The 16,340-nt window shown below is 36.7% G+C and overlaps 1 pseudogene; it reads left to right on the forward strand.

Moving 5' to 3' along the window:
* The first annotated feature begins 1,196 nt into the window (after positions 1-1,196).
* Positions 1,197-14,888, forward strand: LOC150038060 (uncharacterized; annotated as a pseudogene).
* The last annotated feature ends 1,452 nt before the right edge of the window (positions 14,889-16,340 follow it).

The following is a 16,340-nucleotide window of genomic DNA, read 5'->3' on the forward strand; positions in this document are numbered from 1 at the left end:
TAATATGCATTAATTTTAATCTATAATTTTAATATGAATCTAATTCATATTAAATTGAGATATGAACTCCTACAAATATTTAATTCTCCCATAAATTAATTTTGAATCATATCCAAAATTGAATATACTATAAAATTTAATTAATATATAAATTTTATATTATAATGTATCATTATATACACTACAAGAAAAACGGGAACTCCCGACGCCATTTTAATGCGTCGGGAGTTAGGTCGTCAGGAGAGGCGATCTCTCCCGACGAAGTAAAGGACCGTCGGGAGTTTTCGACGCCGTAAAGGTTCGTCGGGAGTTCCCGGGTAACTCTCGACGCATGCAAACTGGGAACTCCCGACGGATCTCTTGACGGCCGTCGGGTGGCGTCGGGAGAGGGGTCTGGTTTAAACCAGACCCCTTCTTCCCCACTCCCCCAAAAATTTTTATCTCTCCCTCTCAAAAAACCGTAACCCCCCACCGCCACCGCCCGTTTATCTTCCTCTCCCTCTCAAAATTTTCCCTTTTTCTCCCATTTTCCTCCTTTTTCTTCACCATTCTTCCCCCCTCCCCATTTTATCATCATTTTACACTTTAACTCCCATTTTCTCTATTTTTCCCTTCCAACTTTTCTTCCATTTTTCAATCAAATTTTTGTTCCATTTCTCCCTTTTCTTCCATCCTTTTACACTTTCCATTTTCCCCATAAAATTTTCTTCCATTTCTCCCTTTTCTTCCATCAATTTTTGCTGTCGTCGTCATATATTAGGTCAACTGCCCGCCGCCGCGGCCGTCGTCTCCTCACCGGTAATTTTCTCATTTTATTTTATCTTGTATATTTATTTAAATCATATGTGAAATGCCCATTAAAATGTGTTAAATATTGTATTCGCTTTTGTTAATTTTCTGAAATTGTTGTACAAATCATGCCTATCAATATTATGCCCATTAAAATCTTATCTGAAATTTTTAACATTTCAAAGATGTTGAATAAATGAAAGGTCTATATTAATCTAAAAAACATAAAATAAATCTTTAAACCTCCAATTTGGTACTTAACGCATTTAATATTTTAAAAAAGTTTAAAGAATCTACTAGACATAAAACTAAATTTTGTGTTTAATAGAAAATTGAACTTTAAATTTTGTATCCAATAGGCTTGTAAATTTGAGAAGATGTTGAATAGATGAAAGACCTATATTAGACACAAAATTGAAAGCTTGGAGATGTACTAAATAAAACATTTGAAAGTTGTTAAGACAATTTAAGCGGTCTACGGACCTATGTATTTATTTTGCCTTAAGAAATGAAAATTATGGAACTCAATGCTTAATAATACTTTGTACTTTGTCCTCTAATCCAGGTTATTGTTTTGGATTACAAGTTGGTCAGAAAATATTTATTTTTAAGGATGAATAAAGAATGGATTAAACTAAGGAATAAGTTATCAGTGGAGTATAGAGAAAGAGTATCACAGTTCTTAGATATGGCAAGGTTTCATGTTAATGATTCCGGATGAATAAGATGTCCATGCAAGAATTGTATGAATTCAATTTGGGAAAAGATAGATATTGTGGAACGACATCTATTAACATATGGAATATTTCCCTCATATTGTGAATGGGTATATCATGGAGAGCCAGTAAACTTATCTAGAAGTCATACAAGTCATTCAATACAGGATGTTGAAGTAGATAGTATAGAGAGTAATGCTGTTGAAGAAAATGAGATGTTGAATCTTATAAATGATTTACAAGTTCCAATTGAAAACGAAAATACAAATGAAGGAAGGATTGAGAATAATGAAATGTCCTTTAATGGTCAAGAAAGAGATACCACGAACTTATTCGAGGATTTAATGACCGAAGCATGTAATGAATTATACCCTGGGTGTTCTCAATTTTCGTCCTTAAAATTTTTAATGAAGTTTATGCATATCAAAGTTTTCAACGACTGGAGTAACAAATCGTTTGACATGTTGCTGGAATTGTTAAAAGCAGCGTTTCCAGTTGGCACCTCTATACCTACTTCCTTTTATGAAGCCAAGTGAAAATTGCGTGATTTAGGCCTAGGTTATGAGTCTATTCATGCGTGCAAATATGACTGTGTATTGTATTGGAAAGAGTTTGCAGATTTGCAACAATGCCCTGTTTGTGGTGAGTCTCGGTACAAAGTTAATGATGGCAAGGGTAAAAAAATACCACATAAGGTATTGCGTCATTTTCTATTGATACCGAGATTAAAACGATTGTTTGCATCAAAAGAAGGCTCTTCTGACATGAGATGACATAAAGATAAGTGAGTTGAAATGGATGATGTATTGCGACATCCAGCTGATGCAGAGGGGTGGAAACATTTTGATCGTGAATTCCCTCATTTTGCTTTAGATCCTCGAAATGTTCGTTTGGGATTAGCTTCAGATGGTTTCAATCCGTTTGGAAATATAAGTACTTCTTATAGTATGTGGCCTGTGGTGATAATTCCTTATAATTTTCCCCCTTGGAAATGCATGAAGGAAACAAACTTCTTTATGTCTTTGCTCATACCTGGTCCAAAATCTCCTGGAAAGGAAATTGATGTTTACTTGCAACCGTTGATTGAAGAGTTGAAAGAGTTATGGACAATTGGTGTGCGAACTTATGATTCTGTTGTTGGTGAGTTTTTTCAACTATATGCTACCTTATTCGATTAATGACTTCCCTGCGTACGGTGACTTATCTAGGTGGAGTACAAAAGGTTATCAAGCATGTCCAATATGCAAAGAAGATAACTCGTCCATTGGGATAAGAGGGAAAATATCATTTATGGGACATTGATGTTATCTTCTGGAGAATCATAGTTGGCGTCGAAGTAGACGACATGATGGAAAAGTTGAACGTAGACCTCCACCAGTCGTAATGAATGGAGAAGAGATATTACAACAAATAAATACATTAAACTTTTCTGTGCTTAGCAAACATCCATCGAAGCAAGATAAAAAAAGAAAGCGAATTCTAAACTGGACTAAAAAAAGTATTTTTTTTTTCCAAATTTCATATTGGTCCAGACTATTGTTATGACATAAATTGGATGTAATGCATATTGAAAAAAACATATGCGACAATTTGGTGGGCACATTGTTAAATATTGAAGGAAAGACAAAGGATACAACGAATGCTCGATTAGACTTACAAGATTTGAAGATAAGAAAGGGCCTACATTTGATATAGGTCGAGAACAGATTTGTAAAACCACACGCAGCATACACATTAACAAATGGTGAACGGATTTCGTTTTGTAAGTATTTGAAATCAGTGAAATTCCCTGATGGATTCATATCTAACATATCACGATGTGTCAATGACAAAGATGGAAAAATATCGGGGTTGAAAACACACGACCGTCATGTGTTGCTTCACAGACTACTCCCTATTGGTATTCGAGCATACCTACCGAAGAACGTATCCACTGCTATTTTTGAGTTGTGTACATTCTCTCGTGACTTATGTGCAAAAAAAATATGTGTAAGTAATTTGAACAGACTACAAGCAGACATCATAGTCATACTTTGTAAATTGGAGAGAATATTCCCACCTGCCTTTTTCGATGTAATGGTACACCTTGCAGTTTATCTACCATATGGAACCAAAGTGGTGGGTCCAGATAGTTACAGTTGGAGTATCCTATTGAAAGAAGTTTACGAACATTAAAACAATTTGTACGGAACAAAGCACGTCCCAAGGGGTCTATAGCAGAAGCATATGCAATGAATGAATCATGAAACTTCTGCTCGCGATATCTAAGTGGGATTGAAACGAGATTCAATAGAGATGAACGAAATGATGATAACATTCCCGATCACGAGATATTTAGTGAATTTGAATTATTTAAGCAGAGGGTACGACCATTAGGGGCGTCAACTTTGTGGACGCTATCAGCGGAGGAAAATCATATTGCACATTGGTACATTCTCAACAATTGTAAAGAAATAATAGACTATCACTAATACATTTCAAACTTAAATGATCAATTTTGTAAGCAACATTTGAGATTAATTCATCGTGAAGCTCAAAACGCCTCTGACTTATATATAAAACATCAACGCAAATTTCCCGATTGGTTCAGATCTCAGGTATATATAGTCATTTTGTAGGCAACAGTTGAGGGACGATTCATTTTTCGTATTCATTTTTAATGTATAAGTAATTATCAGGTTCTACAACGACGCGAGAGAGAAGATATCTCCAATGATTTCTTTTCACTTGCAATGGGACCTTCGTCTGAGGTGCGCTCTTACAATGGATACATTATTAATGGGGTACGGTTTCACACTGTAGAGCATGATAATCGTCGAGCTACACAAAATAGTGAAGTCTTAGTGGCCGGGGAGATCAGTGAGAACACAAGTGTGGATAACAATTTCTACGGTGTTGTAGATGAAGTATTAGATTTCCAATATGCGAACAGAAGACGTGTTTTCTTGTTGAAGTGTAGATGGTTTGACACAGATAACAATAAAAGTAATAGGACACATGTGGATTTAGGATACAAATCGATCAATACATCACACTTTTGGTATGTCGACGAGCCTTTCATCTTTGCTATCCAAGCACAACAAGTCTTTTACATTGATGACATCAAACATGGTAGCAATTGGAAAGTTGTTCAAGTAGTCCAAAATAAACGAATATGTGATGTATCGGAAGTGGATGATGTTGAAAACGCACAACTAGATTTACTAGAAATTGTTGGTGGCATATGAGTGGATGAAACCATTGAGGAGGTTACTTTATGCAGAGTTGACGTTGATCCTACAGTTGTGGAAAGACCAATTACTATACATGGCGATCATGACTTCATAAACGATGATGATGAACAATTATCTCCCAATAACAGTTCAAGTGCTGATGAATAATTTGAATTAGATTATGATGATGAGTAATGATGTATCTACTCAATTCTCTTTTTCTCTAGCTTACACATATTTATTGTTAATTTAATATTGTTTTCTCTTTTCTGTGTTTGTATAGATATGATGTCAACCCCTAATAGGCAACAGAAGGCTGATGAAGAATTCCAGGAGTTATATCTAGGCAACACGATATCTTCTGTGGGTGATACTTCAGGTTAGTATATTTTGAAATATATTCTATTAACTGAAATACATCATAAACTGTTTTAAATTTTTTATTCTTCAGATAGTGCCTCAACATCTAATCGGAAGAAACGAGAGCATTCGCGGAACATTGAGTTCGAAAAATACGTCCAAAAACATGGGAGAATCACAATCGTGATAAATGAGGGGCAGACGAAACCGATATCTCAACATTCGGTACGATTTAGTAATGCGATCGGTGTCGTCGAGAGATCTGCATTTCCAGTACGTTGTCGTACTTTTGCTGAGGTTCCAAACGAGTTCATAGAATTGGTTAAAAGTCAATTATTGATAAGTAATTATAAGTTTATTCTGGCCTATTTTTAAGCCAACTAGGCAAACTGGCACGCTTTTTGTGTGACCGCTTCGAGAGTGAAGCATTTTAGGTACAATATTTATAGTGTGTATCATGTGCTGCATTTACTAATACATCACACTATTGACATATTTTTTTCTTCAAATGTAGGAAATGTATGTGACGAATCGGAAGAATAGAGAGAAATTACCGTTCGACCACGTGGTGGATCAAAGTCATTCCTGCAAATTCAGGCAGATTTGCAGGCAAAGAAGGGTCGAGAAATAGGACGTGTCGACCTATTTAAGGAAACACACTCTAAAGGTGGCAAGTTTGTGAACGAGGCAGCTGAAAGTGCACATGTAACATTTTTTTCTTTACTGTCGTGTTTTTTTTTTCACTTTTAACTTTAGTCGCTCGTTCTTACCCATTTAATTATTATGTCTAGCATCAAATGTTGGAATTACAATCCAGCCCCGTATTGCAGAAGGTTCTCAACCACTAACAGGGGATGACGATCTAGATATTCAAAAGGTCTAGGTTGGGGCCCTAAGCCTAAGTCAAGAAGGAGTACCATTTCATCAAGCTTGTCATCTACTCAAGGAACGGAGGTGGGAATGGATGAATTGACAGTCAATTTCCAATAGTCTCAGTCAAGGATTAAGAAACTTGAAGACGTTCATAAAAGAATGCAAGAGGATCATGCAAGACAAATGGAAGAAATGAAAAAGATGATTGAAGACATGGTACGATCACTTAGAGGAGACCCATCAAATTAGGTATGATTACTACATTATTTACTTGTCTAATATATTGCTATCCTGCAGTTATGGTAGCAAAGTTTAGTTATGTCTTAAGTAGCTTTATGCAGTTATGGTAGCAAAGTTTAGTTATGTCTTTAGTTGTGTCATTTAAAGCTTCAACACTCTTATACAAATTATATAAGCATCCCACCATGCCTCGATGTTTCAAAAGACCAATCACAGTCCCTGAATCTCACTCTCTCCCTGCCTCTCGCTCGCTCTCTCCTATACTATTCTTTAAAGTTTAGACATTTGTAAGAACAATCTGATTGCAAAGATGCCATCAGCAGCTTCACACCCTGATTTGGTTGTAAATATGTGTTATTTAAAGCTTCAACACTCTCATACAAATTATTTAAGCATCCTTTCATGCCGTGATGTTTCAAAAGCCCAATAACAATCCTGAATCTCGCTCTCTCCCTGCCTCTCGATCTCTTCTATACTATTCTTTAAAGTTTAGACATATGTAAGAACAGTCTTGGATTGCAAAGATTCCATCAGTAGATTCACACCCTGATTTGGTTGTAAATATGTGTCATTTAAAGCTTCAATACTCTCATACAAATTAGATAAGCATCCCACCATGCCTTGATGTTTCAAAAGCCCAATCACAATCCCTGAATCTCGCCCTCTCCATGAATCTCGCTCTCTCCTATACTATTCTTTAAAGTTTAGACATATGTAAGAACAGTCTTGGATTGCAAAAATGCCATTAGTAGTTTCACACCCTGATTTGGTTGTAAATATGAGTCATTTAAAGCTTCAACACTCTCATACAAATTATATAAGCATCCGACCATGCCTTGATGTTTCAAAAGCCCAATCACAGTTCCTGAATCTCGCTCTCTCCTTGCCTCTCACTCTCTCCCTGCCTCTCGTTCTCTTTTATACTATTATTTAAAGTTTAGACATCTGTAAGAACACTTTTGGATTGCAAAGATGCCATCAGCAGCTTCACACCCTGATTTGGTTGTAAATATGTGTCATTTAAAGCTTCAATACTCTCATACAATTTGGATAAGTATCCCACCATGCCTTGATGTTTCAAAAGCCCAATCACAGTCCCTGAATCTCGCTCCCTCCATGAATCTCGCTCCCTCCCTAAATCTCGCTCTCTCTATGAAACTCACTCTCTCTCTGCCTCTCGCTCTCTCCTATAGTATTCTTTAAAGTTTAGACATCTGTAAGAACAGTCTTGGATTGCAAAGATGCCATCAGCAGCTTCACACCTTGATTTGGCTGTAAATATGTGTCATTTAAAGCTTCAACACTCTCATACAAATTAGATAAGCATCCCACCATGCCTTGAACTTTCAAAAGCCTAATCACAGTCCATGAATCTCACTCTCTCCCTGAATCTCGTTCTCTCCCTGCCTCTTGCTCTCTCCCTACCTCTCGCTCTCTCCCTGCCTCTTGCTCTTCCTATACTATTCTTTAAAGTGACTTTCATCTGCCCCTTATTTCAGCCACATTCATTTTCTCTCTCTCTCATTGCCTCTTGCTCTGATATGGTTGATAATGATGCCACATACCACACACATACAACTAAAATTAAAATTACATATTGTTTTATGAGATATTTGTAAGGATGACCATGTTTTTCTTGCCAATGCAATTTGATTAGCTTTTTAAATTTTTCTTGGCGTCACATATTGTTTTAGTTGTTTTTTTCTCACTTGTTTTTACTTTTATTCTCTCCATTTGGTTTATTTGGTATCTAAAAAACTTTGTTTGTTGTCAAAGAAAGAAGAAACAACTTTGTCATTTATTGTCTTCGTTGTTGTGATTAGAAGCAAAATATGGAGAAAGTAGTGTTGTTTTATTGGGATGATCCTCTCTATTTTCCTTTTAAACGTAAATTATTAATGCAAAGAGCAATAGTTAGCTGCAGTCAAGTTATACCCAGTTTCATATATTCATTCCTCAAACCATTTTGGGGAAAAATTTGAGTTTTATGTGTGTTGGTCATCATTGTTTACTCGTTTAGATGTTCATTACCACCCGTATTAGAGTTTGAACATGAATTTGAATTGTTTATCGATATAACATTTCAATGTTTTTGTTTTATTGTAGAATGTTATTAGGAGATGAGCTGGGACAATTGTTGAAGATGCTGTATTGGAGAAGTGTTCTAGATGTTGTTTTCATATTTCTTTTATGTATTTTTGATATGAACGTTTATCGACTTCGTTTGGATATTGTAATTTCTAGTATCGACTTCGTTTGGATATTGTAATTTTTTACTTGTTATAAAATGGACTTTATTTTCGTTTATATGAATCTTTATTTGGTATAATATGTTTCACAGGATTTCAGATCAAATTTTAAAAAATTACAAACGATATATTAAATTTTAATACTCCCCATGCATATAGGATCCCCCGACGCACTCTAAAACGACGTCGGGAGTTATGGTGGAACTACGGACGCTTATGTGGCGTTGGAAGTTAAGGGAAACTCCTAACGCTTACATGACGTCGGGAGTTATGGGGGAACTCCCAACGCCGACCCGGCGTCGACAGTTAGGGGGGAACTCCCAACGAATTGTAACTCGTTGGGAGTTTCAGGAACTCTCGACGCATTGTAGTTTGTCGGGAGTTCCCCCTAACTCTTGACGTTGTTCAAAAGTTTGTCGGGAGATCCTTTCCCGACAGATTTCTCTTGACCAAACTCCCGACGACCGTTTATGCGTCGGGAGATCCTCTCCCGACGAATTTTCCACACTTTCCTGATGAAATATGACGTCGGGAGAAGTCCGAATTCCTGTAGTGACATTATACTATTTTCCTGAGTGAATTTGGACATTTCAAACTCTATTCAAGACAGTTATCTCAAGTCTCCTTACGCGCTAAGAAGGGGACCTCATAGACCTACAGATCAGAAGCTCCAACGATATAAGATTAATTGGCTGAATTCATTAACCACATTAATCAATATTTGTTAACTGTGGGTACACTCCACTAAAGACCCATAGTTGCACTCTTCTCACTGTAGATATATTTCTGTGTCCACAGATAGATACCAATAATAGTAAGTTAGTCTTTAACGAGTGTTCGTAACACCAGCTGGGTCAAATTATCGTTTTACCCCTAGGTTACCTCTGTGTCCTTAAGTACCAATGCTCTTCTAATGAACAACCTATTTATGGTCAACCATTAAACAGAAACCCTCTCGGGCCAGTGAGAAGGTAGGGCTCTTTGTTCAAGTCCCGAAGACACCACTTGAGGGAACACTCATCTATTTACCATAAAGTCGAGAAGGAGTGAAATCCATATTGTATTGTTATGTTCCCAATGTCTCACTCGGTCTTGTCCTTAAAATGGTAGGCTTATTAAGTCGACAAATTGGCAACTCTCACCTATACAAATCAAAGGACAATCCCTCATGAACAGAAATTCTTGATAGACTCAGGATTAAGATTAAGTTGTCTAGGTCATCCTATTGAAATAGAAACTTAACTAATCAACGGAGTTACATCTAGTGGTTATAATTTTGCGGTCCGGTCTTATGCAAACTTATTGCATAGGATACACCCACTCGCATGTCACCTACATGAATGCTTCAGATAATTGTGTTTGTATCAAATACAAAGTGGGCCGTATACATAATGTCACCAAGATAAGGTACCCAACCTTATCCTTATACTATAGACCCTTTAGACTGTATCTTGAATATTGATCCATGTATGTCTTCACATACAATACAAGACTCATAAGACATCCTAGGATGTTAGTTTACTGGATTTAAAGTTATTAAGACAAAACACATACAACAATCAATTACACTTATTGAAATAACATCAACAACTCTTCATTGATGACAATCAATTATTTATGTTTATTATCTATGGGTTTAAACCCAACACCTTTTAACTATGAAGAAGTTGTAAAAGGTGAAAAATGGAGAAAAGCTATGAATGCAGAGATAAAGATGATTGAAAAAAATGGCACATGGGAATTAATTGAACATCCCCAAAGAGTCAAAATAGTTGAAGTGAACTAGATTTACAAGACCAAAATTAATGAGAAATGAGAAGTAGACAAGCTCAAAGCGAGGTTGGTTATGAAAGGTTATGCGCAACAATATGGAATAAATTACACATAAGTATTTGCACATGTAACTTGTATGGAGAAGGTTCAATTGGTGATCACATTTGTTGCTAAAAAAAGGTGGTTTATTCAATAATTGGATGTAAAATCCACATTTTTACATTGAGAACTAATTGAAGATGTTTTTGTGGAGCAACCTTATAGTTATATTGTTCGCCTTCTTCAATTCTAAAAAATGATGAATAATGATGAAGGATGATGATTGATGATGAGAATGAATGACTGTGATGGAAAATGATGAGAATATTTAATCTATCTCTTAGAATGCAGAAGTTGCTATGCATTAGACCGATGATATGCGTGTGCACCTTACTGATGCATACAAGTCTTCTTACACTAGACCCAAGTATAAATCTAGCCTAAGTGTATTGGTTAGTCCAGGGTCGAACGTAGGGATTCTAGAGTTACTAACGCTGCGTTGGTCTTTAAATCTGTTGTAGAGGGTTCCTAATTACTTGATAGATGTTGGTTATTCACACTAATTACTGGTCGTATGCAAGAGGATATAGGAGTTCAGAGAGGGAAAAAGGGGTCCTGGGCAAATGACTTACGCGTAAATGGTATGCATTGATTTCCTAGTGGGAATAGCAATCCTATATGAGCGCTAAAAAAATGAATATAGACATGGTATGGATTTCTGTTAAAACTAAGTGTATATGTGATGCATCGAAAATCTGTTCTTTAATTTATGTTCAACATCTTTCAATGCAATAACCACACTTAATCCTATTTCTAGGGTGCATACTTTAATTATAAAGAACAGGCAAAAGGCATGAACAATTTTATTTCTAAACTTACTTCACGTTCTAGCTTGATGCGTTCAACAATTTATTACTCTCTCAAGTGACTTAATTGCTTTTTCACTTCAATCAACTAATTAGGTAGATTCAAGCATAAACTAATGCATTCATCAAGCCTGAAATTTCACAAACACAAATAATTTAAAAAATAAATAGGTGGAGATGTGGAGAATGGTCGAAAATGAGATTGAATTAAAGATATAAGTTTGATACAAACACTTTTAGTTCAATAAGAGGAATGGTAAATGAGAATGCAAAGATAAATGAAGAAGTCAAGCCGCAGAATTCAATCTCTTGTCCTCTTTGGCTTGTTTTTAATGCCTGCTTTAGCCAACTTGGTGAAGGGGTTGAAGAAGATGTCTCTCTCGAGCTTCTCTCCAACAACACTTCTTTATCAATAGTGGAAGATGGTGGTCGTCCCTCCTATTTCTTGCTTGTAGATGGCGAAGGCGAAGACTAAATACTTGTTAACTGTCTGCTGTCTAATTTTCTAACTCTTTCTCTTGCAGGTAGCTTCCTTTTATATAGGTAATCATTTAGCTACTTGGTGATGTGATTGCATTAATTTTCATACTCTAAGACAGTCGCCTGCTACTCTGCTTTGTTCAGACGCCGTCAGTCAAATGCCCATGCCTATAAGTTGATGATTTGACGTAGATTACACAAGTTGAATGTATCTTCCATGCATCGAGTAGTTCGAACACATACCTTTTGTGTTGGCTTTATCTGTAACACTTAGTAGATTTTTCTGATTCCTACATTACAGTGCGTTAGTGAAACAATTTTTTACTTAAAGGATTTGTATGAGTTGATCATATATGTATAATTTCATGTATTTTTCCTTTAACAAGAGTGCGTTTACAACACTAATAATTCTAATTGTTCCAGTTTTGAGAGAACAATAACTTGTATTTCTACAAGTTATCACACCCTCAAATTTTGAACAATGTTCATCCTTGAGCATTCTTAAAATAATTTCTTACATACTCTCATAGTCTTAACGCACTAGCTCCACCTCTCATCATGTCCTTTAACCTACTAATGTTTGAGTCTGGCATTTAAAATATGAGTTTATTCCCTTCCCAAAGAAATATATACTTGATCTCTTATGTGGCAAGCACATTCTTCAATAATGCTTTTGCTTTCTAAAACATTTCCATCTTTCAAGTTTAGTAATGTGTTGGAAGGTTTTCTTGTTGCAAAAATCCTTATAAAACAGGGTTTTATTTATATTTTTTTAGAGGACTACCCATGTGTCGATTTAAGTAACTTACCTTCGTTTTGGCTTGTCTCCACGGGTGTTAGCGGATATCTAACTACGAGCAAGTGCCTTTCACGACTAAACTCTTCTCTAAGCATTATGTTTTCTTTCTTAGGCTTAGATAGCGGAGTTTGGGATGCGTTGGTGCTGGTTACTTACTTTCATTTTGGCTTGCCCCCACGGGTGTCATGTGGACATCCAACTACGAGTAAGTACCATTCCAAATCTTAACACATATCAAGTTGGGTTTTCCCTTGTGCATTGATAGTGGAGTTTTTCTTATTATGTCCAATATATATATATTGAAAATTAAATGAAATTATGAAGATTTTTGCAAACTCGAGAACACATCAACTTGAACCTCCCCACCCCAAATTTTGGAGGTCAATAAGGTCCTTATTGTTGAAAAAGAACTATAAAAATGCCTTAGAAATTTCAAAATGAGGTTTGAGGTGCGACTTGCACACTTGGAAAATAAAAAATATGTTTCATTTGGTGAGGTTTTTAGACTTAGATTTCTAACACCTATCTAAACATGTAAGGTATTAGGCATTAGTGTTATCATTGAGGTATCAAAGCACAACGCAAGACATAAAAGCAATAAAGGAAGGATAAGAGGAATATTGAAGAGAAACACAAGGATTAAAATGTTGTAAATTTCATTCATTGGCAAAGATATATATATGAAATTTTAACATAGACCAACGCATAGAAAAGTTACAGAAAATTAAGAATGAAATAAAAAAGGCCAACACCCGTAAATTTGTTTACGAGGCTGGTGCGTCGTCCCTGCGTTTAGGTGCAGGGTCTTCATCTATGAATCTAAGTGGATTGGTTAAGTGTTATGGTAGCAAAGGTAGGGCGAACATTCCCATCAAGACTTGGTTGATATATTGCATTGTAAAATTGAACTGGTCTTGACTTCTTTCCGTCTGTCGATGAATGTAATCCCTTAGAATAACGTTTTAGCATTGCAAAGTCACCAATTGCATGTGAAAGGCTTCCATAGATGTGACCATGGGTCTGATTTGTGCTTGGATGAACTATTTGAGCTCATCCATGTAGGCTTGTGTGGTAGGAGGTGTGGGCGCGTTAGGTTGGAGTGGTTGTTGCTCACGCATCTTCCCAATTGGGATGTTAGTGGTGTGGGCGCTGCTTATTCCCAACCCAGTTGGTTCATAGATGATTGTTGGAGGGTCAAAGGTAGGTAGTAAGGGAGAGCGAGGAGATGAATGCAAAGGACTTTTGTTTCGCCAATTTTATCACTATGCATTTCATTGTGGGGACTTGGATCAATTGGTTCATTAACAGGAGATGTGAAAGTTGAGAGGCTTAAAGGTTGAAGGGATAGGTTGAGGTCCACTAGGTTGATGTCCTCGTATTCTAACATAAGCTCAGCTTTCGATTCTTACTCACCAGGTGAAGCTTCACTTGGTTCGTCATTAGGGGTCTCGACACGTCTCTTTTTTGTTGCATGCTTTGAAGGTTGAGGCTTTAAAGTCTTACGTTTGGGAGGAAATTCAAACTGATTGGGTGAGCCTCGTAGCAGATGCCTTATGAGTTTTATATCTATTAGCCCATTAACCTATTCAAAGTCATCCCTCCGAGGGATGCCAGTGTATTCACATAATGCACAAATAAGCCACGTAAAGTACAGTTTGCCACGTGGCTTCCCCTTGAAAACTTTGATTTGATCCACAATGTGCTTTCCCATATCAAGGGGTATCCGCTGCATTATGCAGTAGATAATCGATATCCTTTCTCGTGATACAATTTCATCATGCGTTTTTTGCATGATTCTATTCTTTACTAAGTACAACCAGAGGTTGGCATCAGGGGAGAAGATTCCTAGGGGCCATGGTCATGATGCCTGTTCTAAAAATGTGCCATGAACTCCTTGGCTTGGCTACTACTCGTACCGCATCGTTTAGTTGGTTTGGAGTTGGTTGCTTGATGATGTGGTTACCCTTAGCATCTGGGTTGTCTGGTGCATCGAACACTTCATTGATGACTTGGGAGGAGAAGTGAACAATGCAGTCTTCCACTAATGCCACATCCTTGGCTTCATCAAAATCACTACTATAGAATGTGCAGATAAGGTGGGGCCAGATTCTTGATGGGTTGACACAGAGTTGACGCCAACTCATTGCATCGATAGTGTCTGTAATGTACTTTGGCAGGGGACTGTGTTTTGGGAAAAATCCTTTCTCTATAAATATATCAGCTAATTGTCACTTCCTCCCCTTTACAGGTTTGGGTGACGCAGGTACCATGCTCTTTCCCTTCTTTTTCTTATGCTTCTCAACATCTCGAGCCAACACTCTTGCCTCTTCCTCTAGTTCTTTTTGGAGAGCACTTTTCTTTGCCCTTGTTTTTCAGGTCTATATTCTTCTAGCCTACGTTCCAGCTCACTTGAGTCAGATGAGCTGCCTTCCTATGTTGCAACCACAGGACCGGTTACAACTTCATTCTCTTCATCATCATCTTCTTCTTGAATTAATAACCTTATTTATCTTTTTGAAAGTTGTACTAAGGACCCTTTATTCGCATCTGATAGTCGTGGCAATGATGCGTCAAGGCCATATGGCTAACTCCTTGTGACCTTTCTTCCTCTTCTTCTTCAATTATTTCTTCTTCCAACATAATGAAGGGATTGAATCCCATAGTGGAAGCGTTGTGAATGCATTGCATCCCACAATTCGATTATTACATAAACAAATTCAACATACTAAAACAAAATATAAACATGGTTTAGGGAAAAAGATTAGAACCATTCTTACCTTTGTAGATTCTCAAGCTTCATGAACAATCCTCTTTAAGTTCCAACGAACGATTCCTTTATTGATCTTGATCACAAATGATTTCTTGAATAATCTCGAACACTACCATGAAAGTAACCTCGTTATTCTCTAGGATTCCAATAGAGGCATAGGTAGTATCTAACTATTGGGAGAGGGAGAGAAGAAAAGGGTTTTGGAGAGTAAAGAGGATTCTCTTTGTGGCTTAGGGAAAATTTTGCACAATAATACTTGTGTGTTGTGTATTGTTGGTGGCTGTTTTGGTATCTAAACTCATTAAACAAGTTAATCAATATTCGTTAACTGTGAGTACACTCCACTAAAGGCCCACAACTGCATTCCTCTCACTACAAATATATTTATGTGTCCACGGATATAGACCAATAACAGCAAGTTAGTCTTTTATGAGTGTTCATAACTCCAACTGGGTCAAATTACCGTTTTATCCTTGGGTTACCTCTGATTCCTTAAGTACTAGTGCTAATCTAATGAACAACTTGTTTATGGTCTAACCAATAAACAAAAACCCCTTTCGGGCCAATGAGAGAACAATATGAAGAACAGTTCTTCAATTACTATTTCTCAGTAAATTGCAACTGATTGCATGCCCAATTTCTACTCAGACTTCAAGTTTATATTGCATGATCATCATGCAAACTCATTTGCTGCATGAGATCCAATACCTACTTGGAATTTGACTGGAAAATTTAGTGGTTTTGTGACTAACCAACTAACTTATCTCCTTATTCCCTTAATCCAAGCTTATTTTGAGTCCCACAACTCAATCCAAGGCACCAAGAGGATAGTAGGGAAGGTATCGTGACAAGTAGAAATTAAGAAGATTGCAGCTGAATCGAGCTTGAAAAAGAAGATCTTCAAAGGTATGATTGAAACCCACTTTATATACTATGAGCATGCTGAATTTAAAGTCAAAATTAATGAATTAGAATGCTTAATAATCCTGTTTTCTTCCGTTGCATGTTTCTTAACTCTATCAATTGGTGGCCGGGTTCACTTGTTCAAGTCTTGGAAATACCATTTAAGGGAACACTCATCTACTTACCCTTAGAAAGGGAAGAAGTAAATTCCATCTTGTATTATTTGTTCCCAGCTCTCCACTCGGGTTTGTCCCCAAAATGGTAGGCATAT

Source organism: Benincasa hispida, chromosome 2, assembly GCF_027475165.1.
Source record: "Benincasa hispida cultivar pf3 chromosome 2, pf3_genome.v1.1, whole genome shotgun sequence".
NCBI classification, from domain to species: Eukaryota; Viridiplantae; Streptophyta; class Magnoliopsida; order Cucurbitales; family Cucurbitaceae; genus Benincasa; species Benincasa hispida.